General features: G+C 37.6%; 1 pseudogene; it reads right to left on the bottom strand.

Annotated features, from left to right (window-relative positions):
- Positions 1-9,553: 9,553 nt before the first annotated feature.
- LOC123456548 lies at positions 9,554-10,772 on the bottom strand (annotated as a pseudogene).
- Between the last annotated feature and the right edge of the window lie 471 nt (positions 10,773-11,243).

The following is an 11,243-nucleotide window of genomic DNA, read 5'->3' as shown; positions in this document are numbered from 1 at the left end:
ATGGAACAAAAACTGATAAGTCTTTGTTTGCCATACATATCACTTAACTTAGCTTTGCTCAACATTTACTTATCCCCTTGTAGATGGTTCCATGATGATGAACAGCCAAACCAGACACAGTGTATAGGAAAAAAATGGGATTTATTTCAGGCTTACAGAACTTGGGAAAGTTCAATCAATTCATAAATCTAAGCAGAGCGAGAAACCACCAGCAGCCAGCAAACACCAAAAAGCAAACAAGCATGAACTAGCAGCAAGCAGGTCCTGAGAGCTCAGACTTCTCTTACCTCTTTGGACTAGAATTCACATACACCCATAGGGACACCTTAGGACTGGACTCCAGAATCTGCCCCAGTGACACCTCCTCCAGCCAGGCAGCTAGGGATGCAAGTAACAAATTTAATTTTAATACCTGAGTCAATAGGGAACATATTCTCAAACTACCACACCCATGTAATCCTTCATAGGGTTGCTCTTCAATATATGAAGTTGACTTATTTGTAGACACTAGAATACATTCAATGACATCATAAAGAAGTATCATGGGGTTTGTTACTATATAGGAATTGAATTATTAAGTTGAATTGGATTTCTTTTTCCCTTACCAGTGTAATGTGCTTAAATTATTTAGATAATATATGAGATAATGTGTGCTATTAAGAGATAAAATGTAATAAAATCATAATATTATAAAAAGCACATGAATAAAATTATAAACATGAATATTCATATTTATTCATATCCTCCTATCCATTCCTCCCATTTCATTGTCACCATCAGTGTATTGGAATAAAAATATGAATATATAAACTTAAATTTATTCTAATCCATAAAAAACATAAAATTGTACTTATGAATCAGCTGCCCTGGGGTGTCCCCATGCTTGAATGCATTATTTCATTAGGTTAGATTTGTCTATTTCTTCAAACATGTACCACTTCTTCATGTAAAAAATATTAAACATCATTTCTTCCAGCTTTCTCACATGCATTTAAATATATTTATGTTAGGCTTGTTTTAATGGCAAGACCCTTTTATTCCTTCTTCTCTACTCTGAAATATATATATATATATATACCAAATTATTTCATGTATTAATGAACCATGAGAAACTCATGATCATCCCTCTAAACAGTCCATCTAACATAGCATGTAGTGCTAGTTGATTATTCTGTGTAAATAGAAAAGAGGTAAACAACCTAGTTTCTGACATTGAAACAATCATAGATTCTGAAATTACTGCAAACTTTATGCCATAAGAATCTAGAGGCAGCTATTTTAACAAAACATTGTGTCATTTTGTACTACCCATTTCCTTAGAATTATGTCAAGTTTACATTTCAGCATAGCATATTACTTTCATTGCACATGCAGAAACTCAACAAAGACCTTTTTGCTTACTTCTAAGTTCTTCAAAAAAAGTATGCAAAGTCTATCAGCCTTAATTTCACTTGTATAGGATTCATATTACCTCTAAAAGTCTAAACAGGGAGAGAGTGAAAATGTTTACATATGATCAGGAGAGTCATAAAGCACCTGCTTCTTCTGATATTGCTCAGCAAATTTCTCTCAAAACATGTTATAGGGCTGTAGAGATGGCTTCAAGATTAAGGCACTATCCTTCCAAACCTAACAAACTGAGTTCAATTACCCAGTACCCACATAAAGCCAGATGCACAAAGTGGCACATGAATCTGGAGTTCGTTTATAGCAGTTGAAGACCCTGACATGCCCATTCTCTCTGTCTGTTTTTTTCTCTCCCCCCTCCCTCTCTCTCTCTCTCTCTCCTTGCAAATAAATAATTACAAATATTTAAAAACAAACATGTTATACCAAATGGAACTCCCTGAAGTCCACAATTTAAGAAATTTGTCATTGAGTTGGCTTAGAGGCTCCAAATCTCAGCCAAGCTTTTATCAAATGGAAATTTCAGAAACTTTTAAGTTTTCCACACTGTCTCTGTCTGCTAAAAGTTTAATGCCAATCTATTTCCAGCATAAAAGTAGCAACATGTGCTGTTTACATACTGAGTATGTTCATAACTAATAAAATGTTTTTAAAAGTTTTGATATTTAAGTATCTTTCCCTTTGGAGCAGGATTGACAATGAGGAAGAAAATGTTGTCTGTTTACAATAAAGACTTTTACATGTACGGACAACAACTTGACAAAATGGGACTGTGAGGGCTAGAGATATAGCTTAGCAGTTAAGTGCTTGCCTGTGAAGGCTAAGGACCTCGTTTTGAGGCTCAATTCCCCAGTACCCATGTAAGCCAGATGCACAAGAGGGCACATGCATCTGGAGTTAATTTGCAGTGGCTGGAGGCCCTGGTGTGCCCATTGTCTCTTTCTCTCTATCTGCCTCTTTCTCTCTGTATGTCACTCTCAAACACATTTTTTTGGAAAATATGGGACTGTGGAGTTTCATTTATGATTAAAATAGTCTAAATAATATATATGTGAGTAATTTGAGTGTGTCATTCTTTAGCCAATATAAACGGCAATGTAAATATAATAAACCTCACCATTTGACATTTAGTTATAAATGTCCCATGATTCCAGTGGATTGAAAGTAGAATTAACAAAACAAACACATCATAATAAAATTCTTTTGAAATGAATATCTTTAATATGTTCACATTCTAATACACAGAGTTCTTTAGGATAATAACAATCACATTGTGTTTCATTATAGTACAAGTGTTTCAGGAGTATTTTTCCACTTCATCCTCCCAAGTCAATTTTTATACATTTCTATAAAGGTGGTGCTGGCTTGTGACTGATGCCTATTATCAAACAATTATTCTAGGGGCTGGGGAGTTGGCTCAGTGAATAAAACTCTTGTCACTCACACCATAGTACCCACACTTGTATCCCTAAACTCCAGGTAAAGATGAGAAGCCCTGATGATGTTCTGAAATTCCAACACACTGATGCTGACAATGAAATGGGAGGTGGAGACAGGAGAAATTTCTGGAAACTTGCAGACCAGCTAAGCTGGTGAATTAAGTAGTGAAGGACAATGACAGACTCTTCCACCTGAAAGTTGTCTTCTGATTTCCACATGCATGGTGTGGCCTTATATAACCCTACACACACACACATACACACACACCCTTGGAATGATTGTAAGGAAAGAACTAATCACATTCACTGTGCAAGGAAACAAAGGAAAGAACCATAGAAATTGCATAAACCTGCTACTGCACATCACCTGAGTTGCATATTCAAGTAGAGAAGGAGGTTCTCCAGGTAACACAGCAATTTGTCTTCCTTGTGCTTCTGTGGAGTTGGGAAGCATTTAAATTGATCTGCATATCCCATGTCAGAAAAGCATGTTGCTGTGATGAGTATTCTTTTAGCTCTGGCTTCCTGGGGATCTGGATCTGCTTAGGCCCCAATAACTCCTTTATGGTCACTTCTCTGGAGTTCAGGTACATAGGTATATAGTTAAGCTAACACAAGGGTCTGCCTCAGAAGATCTGGCTCAACAAATGATTGTCTGGCAATGGACAAATTCTAGCATCCAGTTCTCCAACTTTGTTCCTGGTGATGAGGCTACAGGGCCTTATTCAGACCTGTGTGTTTTGTACCAATCTGAAAGTATGACTTGATGTATTGAGTATTGAGGTTCATGATACAGCATTTGTCTTGACTTAACTTCAAAACCATACTTGATACTACTGAAGGTTTAGGAGACTGCTGGAGACTGCCGACTGAAACAGTTCGAGCCTGATGGGGAGTAAGCATTAAAGAAAGACAGGAGAAAAGAGTGAAAACAAGGACTCCAGAGCAGGACTGAAGTGCCATTTATTTCTTAGGAGTCCTTTTTAAATATGTTCTTGCAAACAATTTGCCCATGTACAAAAATTCCATGATGTTCACACAAGTTTCTATCAAAACAACTTCTTTCTGTTACAGAGTTACACACCTTGACCACTTCTCAGTACAAGAGATTATTCCAAGTTTGGGAGAGAAACAAACCCTCTGTTCCCAGCAGTACAAACATAAAGGTTCAAGGAATGGACACATCTTGCCAGTAACACTGAATATACACAATCTTGCCTACTTGCAGGTGCAAAATTCTTGTTGCCACACAGCCCAATGCTATGGATTCAAGGCCAGCCCAATGGCCCCCAACAGGAGAACTTATGAAATTTTCCTTTAATTTGTATATAATTCCCAGAGATCCTTCTTTCTAGTTATAGTGATATAGACAAGACCTCTATGTCTAACTTGAATTTAAGCTTGGACACACACACAAATTTTGATATGCTCTAATTTTAGAAAATTATGTCTAATATAGTAATAATAAATTTAAAGAATAAATAATTAAAATACTGTTAAAAGAAGGAAAAAACAAGAGAATTAATGTGGTATAAAAAGCCATCTAAACTCTTAACATTTCCTATGCATATTTTTTCAGGAACTTAATATAATTCTATTATAATTTAGTTGTCTTAGGATTGTTTTAAAATTATTTCATTTGCATGAACAAAGGTACTATTTGTGTTCTGTGTTATTTGATTTTAAAAGTTTATGGTTGATATATAATTATAGCAATGATTTCTAATGTTTTTCACATTCACTATCTTTCAGTTAAAACATTTTCAAATGAATCTCCAATGTATACTTTTGCATATCTCATTGTAAATAATATTGGTAAATTATAATCCCAATGTATTGTAAAAACACACAAAAGAACAAAGAACATAACAAAAATTGAATAGCTTATCATTTAGTTCAGAATTAATAAGTTTATAAAAGTGCTACCATTATTTATTAAAAAAAAGTAAGTGGAGATAGATTTTATAAGGTAATATATCATGAGAGGGGAAGAAGAGATCTTAAAAGAGGAGAATGAAAGAAGGGATAATGAAATTGATGTAAGAAGAGAAAGACCTATTTGAGAAATGGAACAGAACCAGTTACAGGATAAATGACACATACAAGGTGGGGTAATAGTGTGGGAAGAAACCTATTAGAACAAAATTTTTATACAAATTTAAGAATGCCATGAATAAAACCAACATGAACAAGATGCAATTCCTGAGTAACTGCTGCTATAAATTATGAGTGAGCAAAACAGAGGATATAAAGTGTTGTAGTCAGTTTTACATTGCTGGCAGAAATCACCTGACCAAGAGCAGCTTTAGGAATGAAAGGGTTTATTTTGGCTGCAGACTTGAAGGGAAGTTCCATGATGACAGAGGAAAACAATGGCATGAGCAGAGGGTGGACATTGCCCTTTGGCCAACATAAGGTGGAATGTAGCAATGGGAGAATGTGCCAAACACTGTCAAGTAGAAACTGGCTATAATAGCCATAAGAGTGCCCCCAACAATATACTGCCTCCAAGAGGCATTAATTTCAAAATTTCCATCACCTGGAAACCTAGCATACAGAACATCTAAGATTATGGGGACACCTGAATCAAACCACCACATGCCTCCTGTGGCCCCCATCAACTGATATCCATACATGATATAAAATGCAGTGCATCAGTCCAACTTTAAACTTCTCCATAGTTTTTTTTTTTTTTTTTGCAATCCCAATGATATTAAAACATCCTCATAATCCAAGGTCTTTTATCTGAGTCATAATACCAAAAAATACCCCCAAGCCCATAATGCCTTAGAATAAAAACAAACACTGAAAAAGATGGAACTGAGAATACCAAAGAAATATTCAACACAAAGGAAATTTAAACAGGGTTAACATCAAACTGTAGCTTCAAGTCCAACAACTCTACTCAGTGAGAAATCTCCAAGTCTGATAATTCCAACCAGCAATAAGTCTCTGGAGTTCCAATTCTGCCCCTCCAGCTAGGCTATTCACAGTCCCAGAAAACATCATCTGGGGCCCACAGCTTTCCTTAGCAGCCATCTCTTGGTACCAGCATCTCCAGTGGGTCTCCACTGCAACCTATGGTCCATCCTAACACTCCATAGGGTCTCCATGTAGGTATCCAGCAAACCTGCTTCACACTGACCAGGCCATACACAAGACCATGTTGCAAATTCAATGGCTCTCTCTTTCCTGCATTTCTTATACTCCACAATATTAGGTAGGATACCAATTTGTTAATACAGGGGGTAAATAAAACAGCTTCTTGAGCATCCAGGCCCCTTCAAAAGAGTATACATTCTTTCTATTGTGCCAATGCAAGTTAGCTGGCCCAATGTCAACAGTTGTAATCTCTCAATTGCAGCTGAATGGGCATCAGTTTTGCCCAAGATTTCATTTTTTTTTCCCCTCTAGGCCATATCATTCTTCTCACACCAGTCTGTATCTATGCAATAAAACCATGGACAACTTCTCCGGACGTGGCCATAACAGCAAGCTTCTTACACAAAGTAGAAAATTGTTGTGGAAGTGGCATGGCCACTTACTGCTTCCAGACAAATTTGCAGTGAGAATTGAGACCAAGGAAAATGAGCAAGATAGACAGACAGATAGATGACAGATAGATATAGATGGTAGAGAGGTAGAAAGAGAAATAAATTGGAAAATTCATAATTGAGCCAGTAATGAATGTCTGTTCTACATGAGGAAGGCACTATTATGATTATTAGTAATGATAGAAGGAAGATGAACATTTTATTCCAGGATAATAAGAAATATGGCTAGGGCTGGAGCAATGGCTTAGCGGTTAAGCTCTTGCCTGTGAAGCCTAAGGACCCCAGTTTGAGGCTCAATTCTCCAGGACCCATGTTAGCCAGATGAAGAATGAAGAGGACTCCCATCAACCTTCACAGGACTGCCAGAGAGGCCAAAGTGTGTGGTATGATCAGAGCTACTGTAAGCAACTCCTGAATGATAAATATGTGAAATGTTAATAGCAAGCCAAAGCTGTAATGGAGACTCTAGAATGTTAGAGATGCCAAGAACATAAAGTGGCTTGTGAGCTGAGGCATATGCTGTGAGTAGAGCCATCCTAAGTCAGAAGGGTGCTGAGACTTTCAAAGCCATAGGGTCAGGAGGTCCCAAGTCACTGGTAGTCTACCATACAACGTTCTGGTATTACAGTGCATACAAACTTAGGATTTAATATTTGCTCTGCTGAGTGTTGCTCTTGCTTTAGTCTAATCATTTTCATCTTCTATTATTGCCTTTGAAATAGAAATATAAAAATTAAGTTTATTTAAAGATGTATAGGGTTGGAGAGAGGGCTTTGGGCTTAAGTGCTTGCCTGTGAAGCCTGAGGACCCTGGTTCGATGCTCGATTCCCAGGGACCCACATTATCCAGATGCACAAGGGGGCGCATGCATCTGGAGTTCGTTTGCAGTGGCTGGAAGCCCTGGCATGCCCATTCTCTCTCTCACTGTCTCTCTCTCTCTCCCCTCCTCACTGTCACTCTCAAATAAATAAATAAAAGAAACAAAAAATTAAAAAAAAAGATGTGGTGGTGGGTCAGGCACAGGGTAAAAATTCTTATGGGATTAATGGCTAAAATGGTCTACATTCTGATAATTATGATTAGTAATTCTGAGTAATTTGGGACAGTTAAGATACTGGAAAAACTAAGTATAACTTAACTCATTGTATTTTGTATTATGTAATAGCCTTTTAGGGCCAGGAGCACAATGCTCTAATTCAGATCAGAAATATCGTTCAAAGGTCCATTTGTTAAAGCATGATCCCAGCATTATACTATTAAGGAAGCACCTAGAATTAGAAGATGTACCCTAGTGGGAGGGCTTGTGCCTATGATGTGTGTGAAACTGAGTAATATGGTGGGACCGTCCCCATTTCTCTTTCATGTTCTGTTCATGGTATTACCATGATACACTTGACACAAATCACCACTGTGAATAAGTTGAATCTTTCCAGACTGATACCATCTCAACATATTCCTAGCAGGATTGAATACAATCTAATTTTACTTTTATATACCAGAGTCTGCATGAAGATTGACCAAAAATAATACACCAAAATAATTGTCTTACATTGAAAAATTACAATTGTTTTGGGGTACAGGCATCATCAAAATATTGATCTATCAATTCGGGAACATGGAAAATATCTTTCCGCCATCTAGTGTCTTCTTTCTATTTCTTCTTCAGTGTCTTAAGGTTTTCATTTTCGAGGATTTTCCACTTATTTGGTTATTTATTTTTAAGTAGATTTGGAGCTAGTATGAATTAGTACTACTCTCAATTTTGGTTAGAGTATAAGCTTCTTTTTGCAGCTGGCAGTGAGTACTGGATAGACACAAAACTCATAAAACGGCTGGGATTGACTATTGAATGCTAAGCACTAGTTGTGATTATACATATATATTACTCCTGTAGGGAAATATTGTGGAAGAAGGGGTGAAACAATGTAAAAATCAGAAGATGGGGGGATGTGCTATAAATTTCTGCCTCTTAGGGATGACATACCTATTGCATTTATGTCTTCAAAGTGACTGTAATTGTGTACACAAGGTCTGCACAATATTGGAATCATATACATTCCATCATAAATGGGGGAGAAGATTAAGAATTGGCATCAAAATGGAAGAACGATTAGTTGGGAAGAAGAGGGTATTCGGTGAAGGGGAAAGGAGCAGCAGACAAATGAAGGTAATACGTGGGATGGTGATAGAAATTATGTAAATATATTTAATTATAATAAAAATTTGAGAATATTGTGAGAATAGTGAAAATGGCAATTCCAAGTGTCTCATGGTCTTTAACAGACACTGTGTGCCCAAATTTTGAATATAGTCCTATTGTCAAAGGCTTCACACTCAGGGAAGTATGGTTAAGTCATAGGCTATCCAATTCACACTTTGATTTCTGTCTGATTTTGTGAAAGATTGCCCATGAATCTACTATACCAGCAAGTTTCAAGAGTATCCAGACACTGCTTCATGTAAAAGAAATGTTTGAATGGGAAGATTGCTCAATGATTAAAAGCACGGCTTGAAAAGATTGCTGGCCCAGCTTTTTTTTTTTTTTTTTCTCAGTACCTATGTAAAGCCAGATGCACAGAATAGTTCATATATCTGGAGTTCATTTACAGTGTCAGGAGCCTTGGATCATGCATATTCAGCCTGTCACTATCTTTCAGGCTCAAATAAATATATAAACAAGTAATGTTTTTAAAAAATGATATGTTGAAGAAACCCACTGAAACATACATTAAAAGTTGTTTGTTGTTTTTCTTGGAGGGGGGAGCTTGAGAGACTGTTCATTGGTTCATGCTCTTGCCTACAAAGCCTAATGGCCCTGGTTTGATTTCCCATTACCCATGTAAAGCCAGAGACACAAAGTGGCACCTGTATTTGGAGTTCCTTTTTGCAGTGGCGAGAGCCACTAGCATGACCATTTTCTCTCTCTCTCTTCCTTCCAACTATCTCTCTCACTCTCTCTCTCTCCTTACAGATAAACATATTTTTGGAAAAGATGTTTGAATTTAAAGACCAATATACCTGTGTTTCTGAGAAACTGACAACACACTGTTCCTTAGGCATCCAACTTTTACTTAACTACAATCCAAATTAACAAAATAGATGGTGAAAAGGCAATTTTGATTGTGAAAATATAATATAGGCATAAACAATATGTTATCTGTGGCTATCATATAACCACTGAAGTTGTTTCATTATGACGGGGAATGAAACATCCTTACGATTTGTAATTTTCTTTTTCATGGTCTGCCATTTACTTTGAAGCCATTGTGGTAAGTGGATACCACTCCATCCTGGAGCTAAGAAGTCCCAGTGAATGTCATTTTCATCAGTGACATCAAGCTCTGCTAGTTTGTGGATGAGAGTAGCTTCATCCTTCATGGTCCACTCAGTAACCCCACTCTGTTTCCAGTTCAGGTGGTTGAGGCATTTAGAACAACACTGTTTTTCTGAGCGAGTGCCCATTTGGTCAGCCACAGCTGTCCAAGGCACACCTTTGGTGACACTGTCACCTGGATCTGTGCTTGACAATTTGTGAACAATCTCTGAAAGTTTCTTCTTCTTTTGTCCATTTCCCTGTGTTTGGAGTACCCATCATCCTTTGGCACTGATCTTTAGCAGAAGATGCACTTCTTCCTAGTGCCACCCCTGTGGTCACCCAGTCACTGCCGTGATCTGTCTGGAGCTCCTTGAGCTTTTCAATTTCTTCGAGGGTGCACTTTCCCTCATGGTCATACATGCGAAGCACTCTTTTACAAACTCTATACCACCGCCGGTTCAGCCCCCATGATACAGTCTTGTAGAAAGCTTCTCTTTTATCATTTGACTTCTCAAAGATGAGTTCTCTAACATCTTTTATTCCATGTCTGTTCATATAGCATTCAATATTTTGTATCAAAGTATGATTTTCTTCCTTGGTCCACATCCCTTTATTCCATTTATGTCCTTGCCTGGCTAGAGAATCCTTTTCCTCATTAGTCATAAACCATGCTTGTAGAACTGCTGAAACATCCTGATCCTTGAATGGAGATACTTGATTGAGTTGCTCATTCTGTAGTATCTGGGCCTGCATCACAGTCCCTTCAGTAAGCTCATTATTTTGCACCTCGGTTGATGTGGTCATGGCCATTTCAAAGCTCTGATCCTTTTCCCAAAGTGGCAGAACAAAGTCTGACATGCCAGGAATAGAATCACCAATGCTCTGGTCATTCTCCAATGACAGACAAGGCTTCTCCTGCAGAGGGTCCACACTGTCAGCTTCATCAGCTCCGCTGTGAGGGCAGAGGATGAGTTTCTTTTCTGTGTCCTGAGTAAACATCACAGAGGGCTCAATTTCAACTATTTCGCTGTCACAATCCTCGTCAACTGTGCTCATTGTTACCTTAACTTATCTAGATGGTTTTGTTTTCCTATGCACCACTTTTCAGTTTTGAGTCTTGTAAAACCAGCAAGTAGATTCTAAATAGGAAGCAGGACATAGGAAGCAGGTATGGGTAAGCTGAGCCACTGGAAATGGGGCTTCCCTCAATGATGTCTGATATGTTGCTTTATGTTTTCCCCTAATCCAGTTTGCAGTGGCTGGTTGATGGCAAGTCTCTGAGATCACAAACTTAGTTCAAGAAACTGCAGAATATTCAGACATGGATTCTTCACAAAATTGCTGATTTGCCTCCATATCCATTGCCACACTGAAAAATAAAAATGTTAGGCATTGATTACTTCCAACTTAGCACTGAATTTTAAATACAGAATCATTCTGTCACCAGACATCCTAACTGAAATGAACAGACATTGGAATATAGTTTCTTCATATGGGATTTTAGAGTAAATCAAAAGCCTCAATTTC

This window comes from Jaculus jaculus, chromosome X, assembly GCF_020740685.1.
Source record: "Jaculus jaculus isolate mJacJac1 chromosome X, mJacJac1.mat.Y.cur, whole genome shotgun sequence".
Taxonomy (NCBI): Eukaryota; Metazoa; Chordata; class Mammalia; order Rodentia; family Dipodidae; genus Jaculus; species Jaculus jaculus.
Note: the sequence above shows the minus strand (reverse complement) of the source record. Positions and strands in the feature narration are given on the sequence as shown.